A 26,230-nucleotide genomic window follows, 5' to 3' on the forward strand; every position below is an offset into this window, starting at 1 on the left:
ATGGCTTTGAATATATCAATAATGCTCCATAACATGACAGTGATTCATAAGTTTTATACAACATCTATAAATAAGATAATGTAATTTGAATTTTTTTAAAACTAACTATACTTATAATTTGTATGCAGTGTGGATTGTAGCCTCTTTGTATGCTACATAATGAGACAATATAGCAACCATGAACCTATCAGCTAGAAATTGTCGACACAAAATATAAGGTTGATGAGGGCAGAAATCATAGAGAGATTTGCGACCGAAGTTGACCGGTCATAGACAGAACCAATTCAAATACCACCAGAAGAAGAACTGAGAGTATAATAGTGAAAGCACACCAGTGAAAGGAAGACAATGCATACAATGTAATTAGGAATAACACTTCAATTTGTTTTTTCATACATTGAAAGAATGATAATGTTTGACATATATGTATATATCTTTTTTTGACTAATGTTAATTTCATAGCTATCAATGGTTAAATATATATATTTTTAATAATGCGTGCTAAGTGGTGATTGTCAACACAATCTACACAGAAAAAATTGTCTGCAAAAATTTCTCTGGTATGAAGTTACCAGAATTTCACAGAGAAATTTAACTCGTATTGTGTCAAGAGGGTGCCTATATGATCATGTAATCTGTAATGTACTGTGTTGGTACAAAACAATCATCAAATTCAAAAAACACTATACACAAAGTAATTTTCTCTACTATTGACAAATTTCTCTGGATGAATTTGACCTCACAAAACACAATGCACAGAGAATTTTCTCTGCTAGTGGCAAATTTCTCTGGATGAATTTGACTAGTATTATAAACACACTGCCTATAGTATGTTTCAACACACACAATGCACACTGTAATTTTCTCTGCTATTGACAAATTTCTCTAGATGAATTTGACCTTACAAAACACAATGCACATTTCAACAAACACAATGCACATAGTAAATTTCTCTGGATGAATTTGACTGGTATTACAAAGGCACTCCTAAAGTATGTTTCTAAAAACACAATACAAAAAGTAATTTTCATTACTATTAAAAAATTTCTTTGGATGAATTTGATTGATATTATATACACACGGTCCAAAAAGTACATTTCACAAAACAAAATATACAAAGTAATCCTCATATGTATTATTCAATCAATAAAATGTATTATCCTCAACTATTTAACAAAAGTTCCTTGCATGTCCTCTTATTATGGCGACCAATACTCTCAATTGACTACACTTGATCACCCTTTTAAACTCTCCAGTAGAAGCAATTCTATTCTTCTTTGGCCTCCCACCTGGTCTCTTACTCAATGGAGGTAAAATCATAGCATCATCAATGCTACACACAGGTTTTTCAACAGTTGGAACTGGGCCAATCAAAAACGAGTATGCTTGACGATACATATTAATATAAAAAAATGGTTCAATAAATGAATTCAAATTCTTTCCACTCCTAAAAATTGCAGTAACACCATGTTGATATAGATACCCATTTATTTCCCATTTTCGACATGAACAAGTTCTCAACCCAAGATCAACCATAATCGAAGGAAAACTATGTACTTCAAACATATTATCAGATGATAAACTCCCATTTCATGTCCTCCCATCTATGAAAGCCTTCTCCAGAACACTATCCATATGAGGACAGAGAACTTTATTCCATTTACTAGAGAGCAGCCTTTATCAAACCTCATATTTATGACTTGCAACCGTATCATGTCCACCAAATTTGCTATTGGCAAGTGCCAAGCTTCTCGTATCCATGAATTGAATGACTCAGTAACATTTGAATACATTTTACCATAACGTTTTCGTTCAAAATATGCATCACTCTAATTTTCATATGTTAAACTTCTCAAGAAAACACTCACAAAGTCTCCTTCCTCACTTTTTAATTCATTTAACTTGAAATGGAATGATGCCTTTGTTGGTGCATATGCGCATTCTGAAAACTTGGACACAATCATCTCCCTAACCAAAATTGTGTTTCCACATGATAACCTATCCCTCAAATTTCTCTTTAGATGTTCAAGACAAAATTCATGATAACAATTAGAGAAAAACCTTCATTCCACAATACCACAATGTCGATCTGATATGAAACTTATCACCCTTTTCAATCCCAATACTTCGCATAAATGTTCAAGGAACCAACACCAATTGTCTTTATTCTCAGCATCAACAACGACAAAAGCTATAGGAAAAAACCCTACAAAACAAATAAGAACAAACATATTAGGTATACACATGCAGAGAAAATTAGAACAATAAACATCCAAAGAAAATTCACTGAAAATTCACACAGTGACAACATCCAGAGAAAATTCACTTAGTGACTAACTACAGAGAAAATTCACACAGTGCCAACATCTAGAGAAAATTCACACAGTGGCCACTTCCAGAGAAAATTCACACAGTGGCCACCTCCAGAGAAAATTCAAAGTGTCAAAGAAAAATCATAAAACATAACCACAAAAATAGAAAATTCACTTAATTCTCACTTGTATAGAAAATTCACATACATAGAGAAAATTAGATATATTTACAATTACTTTCATTCCCATCTTCCCCCGTCGCAACAAGCATAACTCCTTTGTATAGTCCTGTCAAAAATGTTCCATTAAAAAACAACAATGACTGACAATATTTGAAACCATTAATGCATGCATGAAAAGTCACAAACACTCTTTTAAAACGCTTGTTATCTTCAAAATCTAACTCAAAACGACTACTTTGATTGTTTTTCAATGCCTTATCAAAATACCACCGTAATTGATCGAATAACAAACAAGAATCCCCATATGTACTACATTTGGCTTTTTTAACCCCCAACCAACCATAGTTATAACTGATTGAGACCCCATACTTATCTTTAATTTCTTTGACAACATCCACTGGATGAGTTAATGGTTTTGCACTTACCTCTTCAAGTATCAGCCCAGAAACTAAGCTGGAAGTCATCTTAGCATGTTTGCTAGTATGAACATCCACACTACACGTATATTCATTGTTCAAAGTTCTTATGTAAAAGAACCAATTTGTTTTTTCAACTGAAGCATGTACACGCCACATACATCCCCTTGATTCTTTATATGCACATTCTGCTGCAACCCTCATCTTGTCATTGTTAACATACGTAAACTGAAAACCAACCTCAATAGCATACTTGCACAAAACAGTATGGAACTCAACCACACAACCGTCAAACTTTTGTCCAACACTCATAATATTATTTCGCCAACCAGGTGACAATAACACCTTTTTTTGGTGAGAACAAAACTTAGAGAGTGAATTCCTTTCAATATCCACGAGCCTATCACATTCACTATGCACAACATCTACCCAATTAGACCCCATTTCATCCTCTTGATTAGAAGTACTACGCCTAATAATTGAAACATCAACTATATCAACACCACGTGCACAAACAACCCTCAACATATTCTAGAAAATCAATATTATTTGGAACCATACAATTCAGATGGCCTATAATAGAATATGAAATACACATCATCTCACGTTTCAAATTCTCCCATGTTTTACACAAAATGCCAACCAATTCTGCAAAATCCAATTCGCATGAAACATTAATGACAATAGTATCATTCTCATATTTGCACAGCAACAACACTGCACTGTCCATCTAAACTGGAAAAAAAAAAACACGAAAAATAACTTGCTCAATATAAAAACACTTCACAAAGAATAACATATAAGTCCAGAGAAATTTGTGTTTTTTTATAATTTTCTCTGTATTATAATAAGAAATTTATAATTTTCTCTGGACTCAAGTAAAAGTCCAGCAAAATTTACAAACCTATAATTCAACTTCAAGATAACAAAAACAAAATCACAAAGAAAATGAATGAGTCCAGATAAAATCATAGAGAAAACTAATGCTAACTATTAAATACAATCATAGACAAAAATCACACAGAAGATCTGTTATGAAATTATAATCTTCTCTGTGATTTTCTCTGTGTGATTGTACAGTATTGGACTCAAATCAAAATCCAAAGAAATTTGTAAACTTATATTCACCTTCAATATAACAAAAACAAAATCACAAAGAAAATTAATGAGTCCATAGAACATCACGGAGAAAATTAATGCTAACTATTAAACACAATCACTCACAAAAATTACAGAGAAAATATGTTATGAAATTGTAATCTTCTCTATGATTTTCACTAGACTATAAGCTTTCAATTTTCGCTGGACTACGAGCTTACAATTTTCACTAGACTACAAGCTTACAATTTTCTCAGTGATTTTCGTTGTATTATAATAATAAATATACAATTTTATCTGGAATACAAAGAAAAGTGCAAAAAAATCAAAAGTGGAAAAAAAAAAGTGCAAAAAAACTCCATCGTCAATAACAAAGAATGAAAAATCAACTTCAAAATCAAAAACAACTACACTGAGCTGGCTTTTCTCTCACATTGATCAAAATTGAAAACAAAAACCTAATTCAAAATACACTAGAAAAACTTCTCTGAAATCAGAGTCCTTACATACAAATCAAATGAAAAATCAAAAAAACGTACCTGATTCAACTCCACTGGAAGTCAACTTCTATGCAATCAACTTCTAGATGATCAACGAAAATCAACTTCTACACGACTACAAAATCCCTACAAAATCTCCATCGTCAAGTTCATCCCAACGTAATCTCCTACAAAAATAGCAACGTAATCTTCAGTTTCCAAAATTGAAAACCGTATATTATAAAGAAGGGTAAAATAGGTATTTTATAAACTAAAATAACATTAAGGGACCTTAGGCATCAAAAACTATTATTGTGGATCTCTCCTCATACTAAAAGTTGGGTACGGATCTTAGACCAATTTTCCCTTATAATTATTATATCATTCTAAAATTTTATTATTGTATAGCACAAGTAAGAAAAAATGTGTAATATTTACCCTCAGAAACCTTAGGGGAGGTTAGTGTAATTTACCCAAAAAAATATGTTAATAATTGTCCAACAGCCCTGAGGGCATTATTGGTGATTTTGGATTTATTGGTGATGACATCAGCAGGTTTCACTACCATAATGTCAGTTAAAGTAACGGAGGTTTATGTAATTATTCAAACTACAGGAGAGGTCCCTGTATTTGTCAGAAACCTTAGGGAAGTGAGTGTAATTTATCCTAATTTTTAACTTATAATAAATTATACCAAATTAAAGAGTTTTGAGTCAAAAGTTGTAATGTTTGTGATTCTACATAATTTTGTGTTGGAGTATGAGAGGCAACAAAGATGTAACAATTGATGATTGACTGGTTGTAGAAATATTTAGGAGTTATTGAGGTGTCGTTTGGTAACACTTACGTTTTCAGTTTTCTGTTTATATTTACAAAAATTTCAAAAACTCAAATAAAAACTTGTTTGGTAAAATTTTTGATTTATAAATCAGTGGTCTCAGTTTATAAATTTGGCCAAAAAATGAAAACATAAAAAATGTGTTTCCGTTTTGAGTTTTGAGTTTTTTTTTTTTTTTTACCACCCAACACTAGCTACCATTTTCCACCACCGTCTTCCGTCACCACCACTCACCCCCCACCACCACCTGCCACCACCACTCACCACCCACCACCCACCTGCTACCCATTCGCCACCACCACCCGCCCCTCGCCACCACCACTACCACCACCACCACCACCCATACCCACCTGCCATCCACCCGCCACCACTATCCACCGCCCGCCACCACCACTCACCACCCACCCGCCACCACCACTACCACCACCACCACCATCACCCACCACCCACCCGCCACCCACCTGCCACCACCACCCACTCGCTACCACCCGCCACCGTCACCACCACCACCTGCCACCACCCGCCATCCGCCACCCACCTGCCGCCACCCACCCACTCGCTACCACCCACCACCCGTCACCGTCACCCACCTACCCACCCACCATCACCACCCACCACCCACTCGCTACCACCCACTACCTACCCGCCATCCGCTACCCACCTACCACCACCACCTACCACCACCACCACCACCCACCACCCACCCACCGCCACCTACCCACCACCACCACCTACCTGTCACCACCCACCACCCACCCGCTATCTGCCACCCACTTGCCATCGCCACCCACCTGCCAACACCACCCACCACCAGCTACCTGCCACCGTCACCCACCCACACACCGCCACCTACCCGCCACCCACCACCACCCGCCATCCGCCATCCGCCACCCACCTGCCGCCACCACCCGCCACCACCACCACCACTACTACCACCACCACCCGCCACCGTCACCCATCCACCCACCCACCCGCCATCACCCACCGTTACCACTTTCCACCACCGTCTTCCGCCGCCACTTGCCACCACTTGCCATTTCTCACTCTTTTTTATATTTTTAAATTTTTTTAAACATTTTGTCAATTACCAAACGCGTTTGTAATTTATGTTTTTCTAAAAATAAACAAAAACCAGTTTATAAAATTTTTGTAAATATAAACTGAAAACGTAAACGTTACCAAACACACCCTGAGTAATCTTAAGATATGACCAGATGATGTTCTAAGGAGGTTGTAACTTGTAATTTATGGAGAAAATAAACTCTTGATTTTGTGTTGAAACGTGAGAAGTAGTAGAAATGTAACAATAGATGATTTGCCAGTTGAAGGGACATGTAGTGTCTTTGAAGCACCTAATAATTTTTTACGTGTATCAAAAATTTTAAACACAAAATGTAAAGATATAGCATATATGTCTGCATCTACTCACAATTACAAATGCGAAATATTTCTTATGCAATATACATGTGAATACGTTCACAACTACAAATACAAATATATATTTTTTTATCTTACATCTATTTGTACATTCTGTATTTAAAATTTTATGTATATATAGACTTTTTCATAATTTTTGCATGCTAAACATTCGAAAAATTATATACATGTGAATACGTTCACAACTACAAATACAAATATTTTTTTTTATCTTACATCTATTTGTACATTCTATGTTTAAAATTTTACGTATATATAGACTTTTTCATAATTTTTGCATGCCTAAACATCTGAAAAATTATTTCATGATACTGGACATCAGAACACTAAGTGATTCTATCTTGGAAAAATTACTTATAAATCTCATTTGGAGAAAAGCTATTCCATTTAGTCCTAGAAGTTTTCTTTCAAACCAATTAGTCCTTTTTATTTTGGATATATTGTATTTCCTTGATTTGGGGGTTTGAAAGTTTACTTGTTTGCCCTTGTGTGTGATTTTGTTTGGATTTTTTTTCTAATGTTGAGTATGTATGGGTAAGGTAGGTTTTTACGTTTCTATTTTTTTGTGGGGATTTAGTGGAGTGATTTGTAGGTGGATGATGTTACCTCGTTTGTGGTGTTATTGATGTGGTGTTGGTTCCTTTTTGTAGTGTTCGTCCCTATTGTAACATTGATATTAAGGCCTTGATGAAAGGTTAAAAATGTATAATCATTTTATTATTTTTAATCATTAAGGCAGCTTTATTAAATTAATTCCCCCACTTTATTTTTAATTGTGAATTAATGATATAATTTTACTTTATGTAGGATAATTCATAATAAGGATAAGGATTGGGCAAGATAAGGAAAAAAAGAGGGCAAATTGAAGTCAAACTCAATTCTTAGTGAAAAACATGATGAGGCCAATGGAAAGGTGGTTTGTTAAATCAACACAACCAATAGAAGGATCTTACGTGAATCAAGGCTCAATTGGATGAATGAAGCAATAAAGAAATCCTATTGGATGGATGATGCTGGAACTGCTAGGAACTTGCCTCAATTTACGCTTCAGCAGGAGAGGAGAATTAATTTTGGGAAAAAAAGCACCTTTTAATACATATCATTTTCCTTCTTCTTTGACGATGTTCTAAATTTTCTTTGTCAAGGTTAGAGGCGAAACCCTAATGTTTTCTTTATAAACATTTTATGATTCAATCATGGCTTTCAATGTCAGATTATTTTAATTGATTGATTTATTTATTTGGGAAAAGTTTTTTATTCTGTATAATATCATGTTCTATTGTAGACTCCGGGCACGAAAGCAGCTTGATATTTCCTGCGAATCAAATAACTAGATTTTTATGGTGTAATCAATCAGTGAAAGTAATTAATTTTTTTTATTAATTTTTATGTGGAATAATCATTTTTATCTTCCGATTGAAAATATTTTTTGTGTATGTTTCAATTGAGTTATATAAATTGAATCTAAAATATTTTAAAGAAAGCATTGGTGGAGGATCATTGATGCCTTAGCACTCTTTTTATAATCACTGAGAGGGAGATTTATGATCTGGATTGGGCCGTGGTACTGGCCAGGCAGACTTGGGCCGAACACAGTTGGGCCGTGGTAGCATGGGCCTGCCCAGAAAGGTTTTGCTCGGTTAAGGCAAGGCATGGTTGAACCGAGCTACTTGGCTTCAGGGTGCAGAGACCAATCGAGTGATGGTTCCACCGAGATGTCCGCTGCCTCACTGGGTTCCACGATTCATGGGATAGCTCGGTAGGAAGGCCGACGGCTGAGCAGCATGAGCTGTCCCGAGCTCGACTATGCCGGAATGCAACTGAGCTCGGTCGTCATTGAGCTTGGCGAGCGGAGCTCTCTAGCTAGCAACACAACGCGGCCTTTGGCAGCCGAGGTGTTGCAACCCGACTGCCGAGCTCCCAGTAGTGTGGGCTGGCAGCTTTGTTAGGTGATGTTCAGCTAGATTTGCACTGACAGATGGGATAGCAGCACCACGTGTCGAGAGACTAATGGAAGTAGATTTGGAGCGCAGAAGGTATATAAGCGAGTCTGCGCCCCCCATGCTGAGGCAGATGAACATTTGGTGAGACTTACATTACACACTCAATCCTCTCTCTCTCTCTCTCTCTCTCTCTCTCTCTCTCTCTATCCCTGTGTGTGTGTCTAACTTGATCGTCGGAGGGGTATTTCGGCCACACACCGTCGGGTAGCTCACCGCCGTTGTGCTCGCAGATCGATCGGACAGGCAGGAGCTTGAAAGAAAAGAATGCGGGCTTGCCGGAATATTTGCTCCCTGTACAATTGGCGCCGTCTGTGGGAAGACTTAACAAACAAAACCTTGTCTTCCAGGCTCATCTGATCGCTGTCCATGGCGAACAACGACGAAATTCCGTTGTCTGCCATCGATGGAGTTACCCCGGAGTTAGGCAGACGGAGAGAAGGACATCTCACCATCATTCCTCCAATGGCGGACCTAGAGACTTCTCCAAGAGGACATTCAAGAGACACGCGGGATAAGCGCAGAAGAAGCTTTGGTCATTCACGGAGTGCAGACGGTCACCGACGGCGGAGAGAATTGCCTGCCAGACGACTGGAAAACAAGCTAAGGGACCAAGACGCCGTCATCCGGCGAATGGCGGCGGAGATGGAGGATCTTAAACGGCATGTCAAAGGGAAGGGTGTAGCTGGAGTGAGAGACCATAGTGAGCGCACCCAACCCCGTCGTTCAGCCAGTTAGAGCCAGCGGCGTACTCCGTCCATCTCAATCACCAGAAGTTACAAGGTTGGAGATTCTGACGCGCACGTAGAGAAGTCCAGCGCGCAAGACAGCACCTATCAACCCTCACGTCCGGCGACGATGTCGAGGTATTCTTATTCCGCTCGTTTAGAGGATTTGCGGGCAGTCTTGAAGGAACGGGCTCGCCAGCGGGAGGCTTAGAGGGTGCCAGCGTTCCAGTGGCTATCCTATGAGGTTCACGCCAGTGAAGAGGTCAAAATGCCTCCACTCCGCCTCGCTGCGCCTCTCCTTTTAGACACAGACTTGGCGAGGCTGAGCGCCACTCCTTTTTCCCTAGAGATAGAAACCACACCGCTTCTGATGGGCTTTCACCAGCCAAAGTTCACGCTCTACGACGAAAAAACTGATCCATATATATATATGAGCCACTCCCGACAGGTCATGGCCGGACATAAGCGGAATAATGCTCTTATGTGCCTTATCTTCCCGTCGAGTTTGGGCGAGCTGGGCTTGAAATGGTACGAAAGGTTGCCGGAGGAAAGCATCGAGGGGGGGCAGTAGTTGGCGGAAGCCTTTGTGACGCGCTTCAAAACCAACACTAAGACGCCGAAGGAAGTTGACCACCTTCTCAGTGTCAAGATGGAGCCGAGCGACACGCTTAAGGCATACAACTCCAGGTACTGGGAAACCTTCAACGAGATCTTGGATTGCCCGGTCAACCTTGCAATCATGCAATATAAGCGTGGTCTCCCGGTCTGACATAGACTGCGGGACTCGCTTACGATGCACCAGCCGATATCCATAGGCCAATTAATGCAGCGCATCAACGAGCACATCCGAGTAGAAGATGATACGGTAGCATCTACCACAAAGGCAACTCCGGTAGCAACAGACAAGTGGTCGGCTAGCAAGGTGCACGCGGTCGGATAGAATACCAACCGTTCAAATGATCGCGCCGAGGAATCTGACCGAGGTTCAAATCGTCGAAACCGGGGTAGGGGTCGACGGATTAACCAAGATGAATACCCCCGTGATGACGCAGCTGATGCGAACAGAAGGTTGAAAGCCAAGACAGGCATCACTACGGTCTTTAAGATTCCAATTTATCGCATACTTAGCAAAATTTGTGACGAGGATTATGTCCGGTTTTCTGCTAAGTTGGGCGACGGACAGAAGGGTTTCAATCTGCAGTACCGTTGCACGTTTCACTGGGAGCGCGGCCACCGGACAGAGGACTGTTTGCCTTTGAGGCAACACTTGGAAGAGCTAGTCGCAGCCGGACACCTGGACCTTTACATTGACGGGGGGGTGAAGGCAAATCAAGCACCAGTTGATCTGCGCGAACCGGATGACTTGGAAGCACCACCTCAGGGCATTGTTAATGTTATCCACGGCATTGTGGAACCGGCGCGTGTGTGTAAACTCTGAGGTATAATCAAGAAAGCGAAGCACATGAGGGAAGTTTTGTCGGTCCAGCCCGCGATCAAAAGGGGCAAGACCGAAGAAAAAGACGTAATTAGTTTCTCTACAAGGGACCTAGAGCGCATTCAAACGCCGCACAACGATGCCTTAGTGGTCACACTCTGTGTCAAAGAATTCGATGTCAAGCGCATCTTGATCGATCAGGCAAGCTCGGTCGAGATCATGTATTACGACGTATTCAAATAGCTCAAGCTCCGGGATACAGACTTGGCTCCGGTAACTTCGCCACTGGTTGGTTTCAACTCACAACCTGAGTGGCCTTTGGGAAAAATTATCCTGCCGGTCAAAGCAGGATCCGTGGTCAAGCAAGTGGAGTTCTGGGTGTTGCAGGTGCCATCTACTTATAACCTGATCCTTGGAAGGGGATGGCTTCACGCTATGCAAGCCATAGCGTCGACCTTTCATCAGGTGATAAGATTCCCCTCGGCTACGGGGGCAATTGAGGAGATTTGGGGTGATCAAGTCATGTCGAAGCAATGCTTCATGGCAGTCAACGGGAGCCGAGCTGCCAAGGGCTTCGTCCAAATGATAGAGGGACCGAAAAACTGAGGAGTCCTTGACGATGTGGGCACAAGGGACGAGGACAAAGTCATCGAGGAATTGGTCGAAGTGCGAATTGATACAGAGAGTCCGGACAGGTTCTTCTTGCTCGGCTCCAACCTTACCGCACAAGAAAGGACCGAGATGGTTGAGTTTTTGATGGCCAATATCGAAGTCTTCGCATGGTCACCTTATGACATGCTCGGCCTCGATTCGAGTTTTATTTTCCATCACCTAAATGTCTTCCCCGGAGCCAAGCCGGTCATTCAGTGAACAAGGAGATCGGCGCTATATCACGCTGAGGTAGTTGCAGAGGAAATGAAGAACTTGCTTGAGGCATGAGCTATTCAGGAAGTGCACTACCCTCGGTGGATTTCAAACACCGTGGTTATACCGAAGAAGAATGGGAAGTGGCGAGTTTGTGTCGACTATAAAACTGTCAACCGAGCTTGCCCTAAAGATAGTTTTCCACTGCCCAAAATAGACCAGCTTGTGGACTTGACGGCTGGACATAACTGGCTCAGTTTCTTAGATGCCTACCGCGGTTATCATCAGATTGCCATGCATGGCCCCGACCGCGAGATCACCTCATTCGCTACACTAAGGGGACTCTTCTGCTACCGAGTCATGCCTTTTGGTTTGAAAAACGCCGGGACAACTTTTCAAAGGATGGTGACTAAGATATTCACTCCTCTGCTAGGCCGGACAATGGAGGCTTATATAGATAATATGGTGGTTAAGAGCCGGCATCAAGCAGACCACTTGTCTGACTTGGCCGAGATGTTCGTCATTCTCAAACAACACAAGCTACGCCTGAATGCGTCCAAGTGTGCCTTTGGCGTGGGATCCGGAAAATTCTTAGGCTTCCTAGTCACGAACCGAGGCATTGAGGCAGACCCCACACAAATCATAGCGGTACAAGAATTAAAGCAGCTTAGCTCGGCTAAGGACGTGCAACATCTGACCGGAATGGCTGCCGCGCTTAATCGATTTATAAGCCGGTCATTAGATCGCTGCCACCCTTTCTTTCAAGCTCTGAAATCAAAGTTCTCATGGAATGAAGAATGTGACCGGGCTTTGGCCGAGCTCAAAGAGTATTTGTCTTCACCGCCCCTGTTGGTTACACCGAAACCTGGCGAAGAACTCTAACTTTATTTGGCCGTTTCCCAGCACGCAGTCAGTGCGGTGCTTGTCCGATCAAAAGGAATCAAGCACCTCCCCATCTTCTATGTCAGCAAAACCTTACTACTGGCCAAGTCGAGATACTTTCCGTAGGAAAAACTTGCACTGGCATTGATGATGGCCTCTAGGAAGTTGGCGCACTATTTCCATGCTCACACCATCATTGTTTTGACCGAGTTCCCCCTCAAAGCTTTGTTCGAACGAGTGGATTTCTCTGGTCGAATTCTCAAGTGGGCGGTCGAATTGGGACAGTTTGACGTCAAGTTCCAGCTATGCACTGCCCTAAAAGCCCAGACATTGGCAGACTTCGTGGCTGAATTCTCACTTGGAACATATCCGGTATGCCCGGTGGATATTGCCGCGGCAGATGAGGAGGTGAATGCAGGCTGGACCGCAATAACACAGCTAAGCGATGACTGCGACGCGGAACTTGTGCGCCTCACCGAAGAACCTTCGGTTAGTACAGTATCACAGCTCGGCGATGCGATGACGGAGTCAGGTATCACCGACCAACCCACCCTATCCGGTACCGCATCACCAAGGGAGGAAAAAATGGACCCGCTCAGCACAGAGCCTGCAGTCGGCATAATAATGCAACTCGGCGATTCGCCTACGGACTTAGGCATTACGGATCAACTTACTGAGTCCGGTGCCGAATCGCCGAGGGGGGCTAAAGTGGAACCGCTCAGCACAGAACTTGAAGCCGAACAACCGTGATCCCATCAACCTTCAAGCCTCTCAGGACCCCTCAGACTGTTGGAAGCTCTTTGTTGGTGAAATGTGGAAACTTTTTTTGATGAAGCCTCGAACCGTCACGAAGCCAGGCTAGGTATCGTTTTGATTTCGCCAGACGGGCTGACTATCGAACATTCCATCACCCTCGAATTCCAGGCCTCAAACAACGAGGCTAAGTATGAAGCCCTTTTTTGCCTGGCTCAAGAGCGGGCTTTAGATGCACGCATCCGAGCTAATGGTTTACATTGATTCCCAGCTTGTGGTTAACCAAGTTTCTGGGGTTTACGAAGCAAAGGATGACAGGATGATGAAGTACCAGGCTCTGGTCAGAGACCACATCAAGTGATTCCAGGCAATAAAGGTCCAACAAATTGGCCGAGAAGAAAATGGCCGAGCAGATGAATTAGCCGAACTTGCTTCCATGGTCGACAGCACATCTCCCAACCCTCTCCTCATTGAATTCCTTCCGCGGCCCAACATTGAAGAAACCGGGCAGACAAAAGTACTCTGCGCCGAGCTAGGTCCTTCTTGGATGGACCCTATTATCCTCTTTCTTGGAGACCGGACCCTTCTAGCCGAGAAGAAAGAAGCACATAAAGTTTGAGTGAAGTCAGAGCGGTTTTGGCTCTCTCCGTCAGGCGCTTTATACAAGAAGTCTTTTACCGGTCCTTATCTAAAATGTGTGCACCCGAGCAGCGTGGACGCCTTCTTGTACGAAATTCACGAAGGCATTTGTGGCAGTCACATAGGGGGCAGATCTTTGGCCTACCGAGCTATTTCGCAAGGCTACTGGTGGCCGTGTATGCAAGCCGACGCGCAGAAGTATGTTCGCAAGTGTGAGAAGTGCCAGAAGTATGCCCACCAAATTCACCAATCGGCCAAAGAACTTCTTCCCCTCACCAGCCCTTGGCCCTTTGCGATGTGGGGGCTCGATATAGTGGGGCCACTCCTAACTGCACCAGGCAACCGAAAGTTCTTCATCGCGGCCACAGATTACTTCACCAAATGGGTTGAAGCAGAGCCTTTGGCAACAATCAAGGAGAAAGATGTCAAGCGGTTTGTCTGGAAGAATGTGGTAACGCGGTTTGGCGTCCCAAAAATTCTGATCTCTGATAACGGCACCCAATTTGACGGTCGCCTATTCAGAGGATTTTGTGAAGACATGAAGATTGAATTCTACAACTCTACCCCAGCTTACCCCAGTCTAATGGTCAAACCGAAGCATCAAACAAGACCATCCTTGATGGATTGAAGAAGAGGCTTGAAAAAGCCAAGGGAAAATGGGCCGAGGAACTCCCTGACGTCCTTTGGGCATACCAAACAACCCCGCGGCGATCTACCGGGGAAACACCTTTTGCTTTGGCATATGGCATGGAGGCGGTCATACCTTTGGAAGTTGGAATGCCCACCCTCAGAAGTGAAAGTTTTGAGCCCGAGCTGAACGCCGAAGCCATTGCCCTGGAATTGGACCTCGTGGAAGAACGCCGGGAAAAGGCTCTCATCCATGTGGCTGCCTACCAACAAGAGCTCTCAAGGAAATACAACAAAACGGTGCACCCCAGTCCGTTCAAAGTAGGTGACTGGGTCTTGAGGAAGGTCATGGGCAATACCCTGGTGCTAGGTGAAGGCAAACTAGGGGCAAACTGGGAAGGACCCTACAAGATAATCGGTTTGGTGGGCAAGGGGGCATACCACTTGGAGGACCTAGAAGGCAGAGGAATACCCCGGCCATGGAATGTGGCCAACCTCAAACTGTACTATTTTTAGCTTTTGTTTTCTTTTTGTGCAAAGGAATTTTTTGCCTTACACTTCAGAATGTAATATTTTTTTTGTCAACATATAGAAGTGTCTCATCTTTGTCGTAGCATTCTGATTGTTGCTTTTCAATTTTGAGATTCTCAACCGTGATGTTTTACTCCGATTGATTTCGAGATTAAAACTGAGATGAGTTACTCCGGTTAATTGAGTTGATGATTTGGGCAACTTTTAGATTCTCAACCAAGAAGTTAACTCCGGTTGAATGAGTTGATGTTTTGCTCAACTTTTAGATTCTTAACCGTGATGCTTTACTTCGGTTAAATGAGTTGATGTTTTGCTCAACTCTTAGATACTCAAGCAAGATGTTAACTCCAGTTGAATGAGTTGATGTTTTGCTCAACTTTTAGATTCTTAACCGTGATGCTTTACTCCGGTTGAATGAGTTGATGTTTTGCTCAACTCTTAGATGCTCAACCGACATGTTAACTCCGATTGAATGAGTTGATGTTTTACTCAACTTTTAGATTCTTAATTGTGATGCTTTACTCCGGTTGAATGAGTTGATGTTTTGCTCAACTCTTAGATGCTCAACCGAGATGTTAACTCCGGTTGAATGAGTTGATGTTTTGCTCAACTTTTAGATTCTTAACCATGATGCTTTACTCCGGTTGAATGAGTTGATGTTTTGCTCAACTCTTAGATGCTCAACCGAGATGTTAACTCCGATTGAATGAGTTGATGTTTTGCTCAACTTTTAGATTCTCAACCGTGATGTTTTACTCTGGTTGAATGAGTTGATATTTTGCTCAACTCTTAGATGCTCAACCGAGATGTTAACTCCGGTTGAATGAGTTGATGTTTTGCTCAACTTTTAGTTTAAAACCGAGACACTTTACTAAGTTGACGATTTATTCAACTTTGTGAGACTTTAACCGCAATGTTTTACTCCGGTTACTCAAGCTGGTTAGTCTTGCCGAGGTACTTTGTTCGGTTAAAGCTATTTCGATTGAAGATCGTACAAACACTTGAAGAAAATTGAGTTTTTTCATTGATGAGAAAAATAAGTACAAAAGGTGGGGCACTTAGCCCGGTTACATGTTCAGGCAAAAAGAAAACTAAACAAGGGGAGAAAGGTTAGTGAATTCGTCCCCGGTTGGCTCTAGGTTGATTGTTGCTGTTTGGTCTTGGGCGCCAGGCTGCTCTGGATAGTTCTCTTGTTGAGCATTATCCTCGGCTTCTTTTTCTCCTCCTTCCTCGGCCTCAGCCTACAATGCACTGAAGATATCGTTGGCGTATGGCACAAGATAAGTCGGCAACAAGACAGCTGGAGGATAGTCAAATATGTCGGTCCCAAGTCCTTGGCTGAGCTGTTCACATGCAGTCTTCCAACCCGCCTTGAAGTAGATATCTTGGGTGGCATGAACCTGCTTTGTGTAGCTTTCCTCGGCCTCCTTGAAGTCGGCATTATTGGCGTCCTCCAGTTCCTTCTCCCTCGACTGTTTCAAGGCCTCCAGCTCGGCCTTTATTGCATCTCTCTCCTGCTCGGTGGCACCTAGCTAGCCGAGCAATTTGTTATTGTCTGCATTTGCGATTTGCAGAGAAGACTTGGCCCGCCCGATCTCGGTTTGGAGGCTTGCAACCTGGCTAGCAGAATCATTGGCCTTCTGCCGGAGTCGGTGGATGCGCTCCATGACCAAGTACTGTTTCTGGAAAGTTTGGTTAGAAAGGAAACCGAACAAACACTTGAGAAATTTTGAAGGAGGTTTGAGATTCTTACCCTGGTCATGGATTTAACCGACGACTTCACCAACTGGGTGTCTGGCATATGGTCACTGCCAACCACGTCGCTCGGTAGCAAGAGCACTTTGGTGAGGTCAAAGGCGAGCAAATGCTTTTTGTCGCCTTTGACAGAAGCTGTTGCCGGGATCTCTTGGCCCCGGTGTTTGAGCTGCGGTTTCCACACGGGCGTTGGGTCGACCGTGATGGCAGGTTGCTCGGTATTGAACTCCGCAACCAGCTCGGCAGATGGGTCTGCACGAGGCCTTTTCCCAGCACGGCGGATGTCTTGGCTTGCTTGCCCAGCGGCGGGAGATGCCAACGCCACCATGGCCTCACTGGATTGACCGGCAGCAAGAGAGCGGGTTGGTATGCTCGGTATCTCAGTGGAGGTTGCTGTGAGTAAGTTCTTGATACGACTTCTCTTTGCCATTTCTTCTGCCTCGGTTAAACGGATGAAGGGGACGTCTGGCAGTGTGGGATCTAGAGGAGGTGATGAAGCACGGAGAAAGTCTGTGACCTTACTCCGGCATGGAGCAGAATACCGGTATGTTGGAGTGTAGCCGAGGAGCTCGTTACAATCCCAGTTGCGGTAACGGAGCATGGTCCTGATGGCTGCTTCGTTGGGATTGTAGTAGTTAGTTTGCAAGGCTTGGATCGCTGCAAAAGAAAGAAGAAAAATGTCAAGTACAGAATAATGAAGATAAGTTGACCGAGCAGTTAGCACGGCTTACATGTCTCGCCGAAGTTCTTGCTAATGAACCAGCCCGGTACGTCAGCTGTTTCATAGTTACCAGACACCCAGAAGAAGTCGTCGTCGTGTAAGTCCTTGTCTGGGATGCCAGTCACTATTTTTTCTTTGCCCGGTCGAAATTTTAAGTAATAGGGGAAGCCGTCGCCCGTGTGCCTAAGGGTGTATTGACGGAGTATCTCGGCTAAACCTAAGTTGGTTCCTAGCCGGTTGTTCAACTCGTGGACCCCATTGATTATTCGGTAAGTGTTGGTTGAGACTTGAGTGGGTGCTAGCCCGGTGCAGCGCAAGAATTCGGTCATCAGTAGGTTGACCGGGAAACGGAGGCCTCCTTCAATGATGGATAGCACGGTAAAGGGGCACTGGTCTAATCTGCCCCAAGGGGTTGTCTCAATTTCGCCTAGCTCTAGGTGGACGTCGGCTGGGATGCCATACTCCTCCCAGAATACGGCCAAGGCGGCCGGAGTGTCAACAAGGAAGCGGAATCACCCCATGTGTAGCTGACTAGTTTAGCTCGGCTGAATTGGTTTGGCATAGACTGGAGTTTAATGGCTGCTCGGTCTTTGAGAACCTCGGTAATTGGTCAATGGTCCCCTTGGACTCTGCAGGAAAAGGATGGCAAGTGTAAGTGGAAGCGCGGTCGCGCAAAGCGAGCTTGACCTTAGCCCGGTCATAAAGAGCACCAGACCATCTCGGTCGCGAAGGCAAACCAAGGAGCTCGGTCGCTCAAGCAGACCAGTTGTTAGCCCGGTCGAGCGGCCAAGTCCTCTATCTACCTCGGTTTCTACTAAGGTTTTGGCAAACTTGTAAATTACTCGGTCTAATTGTTTTTTGGATCAAAAAGCGACCTGGAGCCCGGTCCACTCCAGTTCTTGGTGCGTTCATGTGTTCATCACAGGGACTGAAGAACATTGAAGAGAATAGGGGCAAGAGAGGGTTTTTGGGGGGTATATCCTAAAACCTACGGATTTAGCGCCCTAAAATGTGAAATATCAAATGAAATAGCAAAAAAAAAAGGCTCGAAGGACTTACCAGTTGAGGGCAGGAGCTTGTTCTTCGAACACGAATGCAGGGGAGGGCAGGAACGAAGCTTGCAAGAGGCACAGGAGCTCTGGAACAATTGGAACGCAGGAGAGTCAGTAAGATCGAGAGGAAGTGAGTTATGGCATGTTTGTAGGGGTGAAAGAGCGCCAAAAGTTTCGAATGTGAAGGGACGTGATGGTTAGCTGCTCGAGGCCAATAGACGAGAGACACGTGTCCCCAGAAATAGCAGTGTCAGAGTTGAAGAGACAGGAGGGCAAGACGAGGCGTCAACCGAGCAAGTTTTGAAGACAGGCATGTCAACTAGCCTGATCATCAGCTTGCAAAATAAGTACCGAGGAAGAGTTAACCCGGTCTGAATAAGTAATCCCAGTCACGCTTGCGCGGATGGAATTAAGGGGCAATTGAGAGGAAGATTTATGATCTGGATTGGGCCGTGGTATTGGCCGAGCAGATTTGGGCCGAACACAGTTGGGCCATGGTAGCATGGGCCTACTCAGAAAGGTTTTGCTCGGTTAAGGCAAGGCATGGTTGAACCGAGCTACTTGGCTTCAGGGTGCAGAGACCGGTCGAGTGATGGTTCCACCGAGATGTCCGCTACCTCACTGGGTTCCACGGTTCGTGGGATAGCTCGGCAGGAAGGCCGACGGCTGACCAGCATGCACTATCCCGAGCTCAGCTATGCCTAAATGTAACTGAGCTCGATCGTCATTGAGCTTGGCGAGCGGAGCTCTCTGGCTAGCAACACAGCGCGGCCTTTAGCAGCCGAGGTGCGACAGCCCGGCTGCCGAGCTCCCAGTGGTGTGGGCTGGCAGCTTCATTAGGTGATGTTCAACTAGATTTGCGCTGACAGATGGGATAGCAGCACCACGTGTCGAGAGACTAATGGGAGTAGATTTGGGGTGCAGAAGGTATATAAGTGAGTCTGCCCCCCCATGCTGAGGCAGATGAACATTTGGTGAGACTTACATTTGGTGAGACTTACATTACACACTCAATCCTCTCTCTCTCTCTCTCTCTCTCTCTCTCTCTCTCTCTCTCTCTCTATCCCTGTGTGTGTGTCTAACTTGATCATCGGAGGGGTATTCCGGCCACACACCGCCAGGTAGCTCACCGCTGTTGTGCTCGCAAATCGATCGGACAGGCAGGAGCTTGGAAGAAAGGAATACGGGCTTGTCGGAATATTTGCTCCCCGTACAATCACCATATTTTATCTTTTAATTAATTATTTTCTCCAATTATTAAACTGTTTCAAAAATTCAAAACCATATTTTTCTTTACTTTGTTTGAGTGGTCGGTAATTATTTTAAACAAACTGGTCATTGTGGATTTGACCTCAAACTCACCGAGTTATATTACTTCGCGACATCCTGCACTTGGGATTGCAATATAAAAGTAGCAGCAAGTTTTTGGCGTTGTTGTCGGGAACCTGCATCATTGTTTGAAAAAGTACCAAGGAGGTTTGCATTGCGATTTCTCGCAATTTTGATAAACTTGTTCCACTCTTTTTAATTTATTTTATTTTTAATAAGTAGGATTTGAGCCTTTTAAAAAAAATAAAAATAAATAAATAAAAAATAGTGTTATTGTTGCATCGGAACAGTGGGGTAGCGTGTTTGCTAGTGTGATTGTGATAATCTTAATTTTTTTTTCCACTATTACAATTAGCCACTGTTTTATTACTTAAAAAAATATTTTTTAAAAAAAAACAATGTTACCTTTACTTCGGAACAGTAACCAAGAATAAAAAAATTTATTTAGGTAGTGGGTTTGTTGATGTGCATTTGGTAATTAGTCACTGTTTTGTTACATTAAAAAAAAAAAAAAAGTTTGTTTATGTTGCATGCATATTGGTATCGTGATCATCTTGGTCGGTTGGTAAGCATTGATTCTGATTCAAATACATTGTTTGGTAACCTCTTTGAGTTTGAATTTGATTTATTCGTACACCCTCACACACCTGACACGATGGCAAATAATGGTGGTAATAAGAATCAAATTCAAATGGCCCAACCTGTCCGAACTTTGCGTGATTATTTGCAACCCACAAAGAGTAGTGCTCCATCTTGTATTATTTTTCCTCCAAATGCAAATAATTTTAATTTTAAACCGGGTATCATTACGTTACTTCCTAGATTTCATTTCCTTGACTCTGAAAATCCTTACCTGCATATTAAAGAATTTGAAGAAGTTTGTGCTACCTTTCTTGACCAAACCTGTAGGGAGGAGACTATAAGGCTGAAGTTATTTCCTTTTTCTCTAAAAGATAAGGCAAAAATATGGTTAAATTCATTGAGATCTAGATCAATAAGTACTTGGCAAGAGATGCAAACTGAATTTTTAAAGAAAATTTTCCCAATACATAGAACAAATTCTTTGAAAAAACAGATCATGAATTTTTCTCAAAAGGAAAATGAAATTTTTTGTCAGTGTTGGGAATTTTTTAAGGATTTGTTAAACTCTTGTCCACATCATGGCTATGAATCTTGGCGAGTTATTGGTTTTTTCTATGAAAGTTCGACTCCTCAAATGCGCCAATTCATAGAGATGATGTGTAACGGTAAATTTTTGAATAAAGCTCCCGATGAAGCTTTTGAGTACTTTGATTTACTAGCAGAGAATGCCCAATCTTGGGATACCACTGATACTCTAGGACATTCTAGTAAAACCAAGCCTTCTTCTACAATTTCTGGTGGTGGTAAGTACCAACCAAAAGATGAAGATGATTTAAGTGCAAGAATATCAACTTTGACCAAAAAAGTAGAGGCCATGGAATTAAGGAAAGTTAATGAAATCACAACTATGCCTAAAAAAGAAAATGTCTGTGACATTTGCGAGACCATGGGACACCTAACACAGGAATGTCCAACTATTCCAGCTTTAAAGGAGGTGTTGCATGATCAAGCAAATGCCATAAACACTTTTAAAAAGCTTGTTTCATCCCCCTATACTGAGACTTACAATCCAGGATGGAGGAATCACCCAAATTTTAGTTGGAGTAATAATGTTGCACTACCCCCACAACCTCAAGGACATTCTAATTTTGTTCCATATGCTCCCCCGCCAAAGAATAACCTTGAGGATACATTGCAACAATTCATACAAGGCCATACAGTGATAAATAATCAGACATCGTAGGCAATAAATGACATTAAGAACACTCTCACCAAATTGACATCTTCATAGAGCATTCAAGAAAAAGGTAAATTTTCCGCTCAAGCTTAACCCAACCCATAAGGACAATATGGTGTGAGTGATTCTTCATCTTCTGACACTCAGCTTGAACATGTCAAATCTATTACTACACTTCGTAGTGGAAAAATTATTGATAAAATTATTCCTGTCAAGGCCCCAAAGCCTAAGGATATTTCAAAATCAAAGAGTAGTGATGATGTTGACAAGTCCAAGCCAAGTGAAGAAATGAGATGTCCGATTCCTGCTCCTTTTCCTCAAAGATTGCAGCCCCCCTCAAAAATCAAATCAAAATGCTGAAATTTTTGAACTTTTCAAGCAAGTCAAAATTAACATCCCCCTGTTGGATGCAATAAAACAAATCCCGCCATATGCCAAATTTTTGAAAGATTTGTGTACAATCAAGCGAAAGCTTAATGTACAAAAAAAAGCCTTTTTGACAGAGCAAGTGAGTGCAATAATTCAGCAAACTTCCCCACCGAAGTTTAAGGATCCAGGATATCCCACAATCTCTTGTGTGATTGGGAACTATAGGATAGAGCAAGCTTTGCTTGACCTTGGGACAAGTGTGAACCTTTTACCTTGTACAGTTTATGAACAGTTAGGTCTTGGAGAGCTTAAACCGACTACCATTACACTCCAACTTGCAGACCGTTCTATGAAAATACCCAGGGGAATTGTGGAAGATGTGTTGGTTCAAATAGATAACTTCTATTTTCCTGTCGATTTTATTGTATTGGACACACATCCTGTTTTGCATACACACACAAATTCCTGTCATTTTAGGTTGTCCATTCCTTGCAATTTCCAATGCTTTGATTAATTGTAGAAATGGTGTGATGAAATTGTCTTTTGGTAATATGACTTTGGAGTTGAATATTTTCAACATTTGCAAACAACCAAGGGATAGTAATAAGATTGAGGAAGTGAACTTGATTGATACATTTGTTAAAAAGCATTTCAATAACTCCTATTTTTCTGATCCACTTGAATCTTGCTTAGTTAATTCTTGTGATTTTGATAAAGATTTAGAAATTACATACATTTATTCTTTATTGGAGTCTGCACAGGAATTAAAAGACTACAAGTGGAAGCCAAAGTTTGAGCAGTTGCCAACTTCTGTGAGTAAGCCTTTGCCATCAAGTGAACAAGTACCGAAACTTGAGTTGAAACCTTTGCCTACAGAGTTGAAGTATGCATTTTTAGGACCCGAGGACGCATATCCAGTGGTAATATCTTCTAAACTTGACTCTGTGCAAGAAGGTAAATTACTCAATGTTTTGAGACAACATAAAGGGGCAATAGGATGGACCATTGCAAACATTAAGGGAATTAGTCCCTTGGTGTGCACTCACAGAATTTATTTAGAAGAAAATGCCAAACCTTCGAGGGAGATGCAACGTAGGTTGAATCTTACAACGAAAGATGTTGTAAGAAGAGAGGTCCTTAAGCTATTAGATGTAGAGATCATTTATCCCATAGTTGATAGTAAATGGGTAAGTCCCACACAAGTATTACCTAAGAAGTCTGGAATAATTGTGGTAAAAAATGAGAACAATGAAATGATTCCAACTCGTGTTGTTACGGGTTGGCGTATGTGCATTGACTATAGGAAATTAAATTCCATGACTAGGAAAGAGCATTTCCCTTTGCCATTTTTGGACCAAATTTTAGAAAGGATAGCTGGACATGCATTTTATTGTTTCCTAGATGGTACTTGAGATATTACCAAATAGAAATTTCATTAAAGGACCAAGAAAAAGCCACTTTTACATGTCCTTTTAGTACTTTTGCTTTTCGAAGGATGCCATTTGGATTATGTAACGCTCCAGCCACTTTTCAAAGGTGCATGTGTGAGTATTTTTAGTGATATGGTGGAACAATTTGTAGAAGTTTTTATGGATGATTTTTCTGTATTTGGAGTTTCTTTTGATGATTGTTTAACAAATTTACAAAAAGTTTTGTCCAGATGTGAAGAAAAGAACCTTGTGTTAAATTGGGAGAAGTTTTGTCCAAGTACAATCCCAGAAGTAACCATGAATTGAGGTAGATAAATCTAAAATTGAGTTAATTGCAAATCTATTTACCCCCAAGACTGTTAAAGATGTTAGATCATTCTTAGGACATGTAGGTTTTTATAGGAGATTCATTAAGGATTTTAGTACCATATCTAGACCATCATGTAATCTCTTATTAAAAGATGCACCTTTTGAACAGACTAATAAATGTCAAGAGGCTTTTGAAAAATTGAAAACCATGCTTACTTCTGCTGCTATCATGCAACCACCTAATTGGTCTTTACCTTTTGAAATTATGTGTGATGCTAGTGATTATGCAGTTTGAGCTGTTTTGAGACAACATATGGACAAAAAGCTGTATGTCATTTACTATGCTAGTAAAACTTTGAATAATGCCCAAATGAACTACTCAACCACAAAAAAAAGAGTTGCTAGCAGTAGTACTTGCTCTTGACAAATTTCGTGCTTATTTAGTTGGATCACCTATTGTTGTATTTACTAACCATGCAGCTTTAAAGTACCTTCTCACCAAGAAGGATGCTAAGCCGCGCTTGATTAGGTGGATCCTTCTACTATAAGAATTCAACATCACAATCAAAGACAAAAAAGGAGTAGAAAATGTTGTGGCAAATCATTTGTCTCGACTTGTGTTTGATGACTCCATAGAAACAATGCTCACAAAGGATACTTTCCTAATGAGCAATTGTTTACTATTACTGATTTGCCTTGGTATGCTGATATCGTTAATTATCTTATTACAGGCATGATCCCAGTCAATAGAGTGCACAAGACAGAAGGCAATTTTTGGTTGAAGTAAAAAATTTATTTTGGGATGATCCATATTTGTTTAAATATTGTCCAGACCAAATCATAAGAAGATGTGTCCCTAATAATGAAATAAATAGTGTCATCTCCTTTTGCCACTCTAAGGCTTGTGGAGGCCATTTTTCTTTAAAGAAAACCGCTGCAAAAATTTTGCAGTGTGGATTTTATTGGCCAAGCCTTTTTAAAGACAGTCATAATTTTTGCAAATCTTGTGAGCATTGTCAAAAGTTAGGAGGGATAACCCATAGAAATATGATGCCCTTGAACCCTATTTTAGTGATTGAACTATTTGATTGTTGGGGCATTGATTTTATGGGACCTTTTCCTTCATCTTTTGGATATCTTTATATCTTAGTTGCTGTTGATTATGTTTCCAAATGGGTTGAGGCAATTCCTTGCAGGCATAATGATCATCGAATTGTTTAAAATTTTTGAAAGAAAATATTTTGTTAAGGTTTGGAATTCCTCGAGCCATTATAAGTGATGGGGGTTTGCATTTTTGTAATCGATCTTTTGAAGTTTTGATGAAAAAATATTTTATTGCTCATAAAGTTGTAACCGCTTATCACCCATAGACAAGTGGTCAAGTTGTGATTAAAAATATTTTGGAAAAAAACGGTTAACCCAAATTGCAAAGATTGGTCCTTGCGACTAACCGATGCACTTTCGGCATATCGTACAACTTATAAAATGCCGCTTGGCATGTCATCTTATAGACTTGTCTATGGAAAAGCTTGTCACTCGCCAGTGGAACTGGAACATAAGGCATACTAGGCTATAAAAGATATTCAATTGTAATTTAGACAAAGTTGGCTCACTAAGAAAATTGCAGATGAATGAGTTAAAAGAAATCCAGAGAGATGCTTATGATAATTCTAGGATTTACAAAGAAAGAATTAAGGTGTTTCATGACAAGCATAATCTTTGGAAAAATTTTGAACCTTCACAAAAAGTTTTTTTTGTATAATTCTAGATTACATTTATTTCCTAGTAAATTGAGATCTAGATGGACTGGCCCTTTCATTGTTAAAACTATTTTTCCTCATGGAGCCGTTGAAATTGAAAACCCAAAGAATGGTCATGTTTTTAAAGTGAATGGGCAGCGTTTGAAACCATTTTTGGAAAATTTTCCAACTGAGGATGAGTACATGGAACTTAATGATCCAATTTATTAGGATTTGTAAAACTTGGATTTAGTTTTCTTTTTCATTTTGTGTTATTTTCCTCGGTTTTTTTTTTTTTTCTTTTGGGTATTGCTAACTCATTGTAGAAAAAGCAAACATGATTCATTATTTAAGGTAAACCCATTCTTGTTTTGTTTTTTTACATTGAGGACAATGCACCGTTTAGGTTGGGCGGAGGGATTAATTATCAGTTTGTGTTGATTGCAATAAGTTAGTAAAAAAAAAATGTCAAAAAAAAAAAAAAAG

The 26,230-nt window shown here is 41.4% G+C and overlaps 1 non-coding gene across 1 annotated transcript; it reads right to left on the minus strand.

The window, feature by feature from the left end:
- Positions 1 to 21,138: 21,138 nt before the first annotated feature.
- On the minus strand, positions 21,139 to 21,245 carry LOC114287700 (small nucleolar RNA R71). The gene has a single exon (XR_003637987.2). It is a non-coding gene; the product is annotated as a small nucleolar RNA R71 (small nucleolar RNA).
- Positions 21,246 to 26,230: the final 4,985 nt, after the last annotated feature.

The sequence above is a fragment of the Camellia sinensis genome, chromosome 7, assembly GCF_055761805.1.
Source record: "Camellia sinensis isolate YWXY chromosome 7, ASM5576180v1, whole genome shotgun sequence".
Lineage (NCBI taxonomy): Eukaryota > Viridiplantae > Streptophyta > Magnoliopsida > Ericales > Theaceae > Camellia > Camellia sinensis.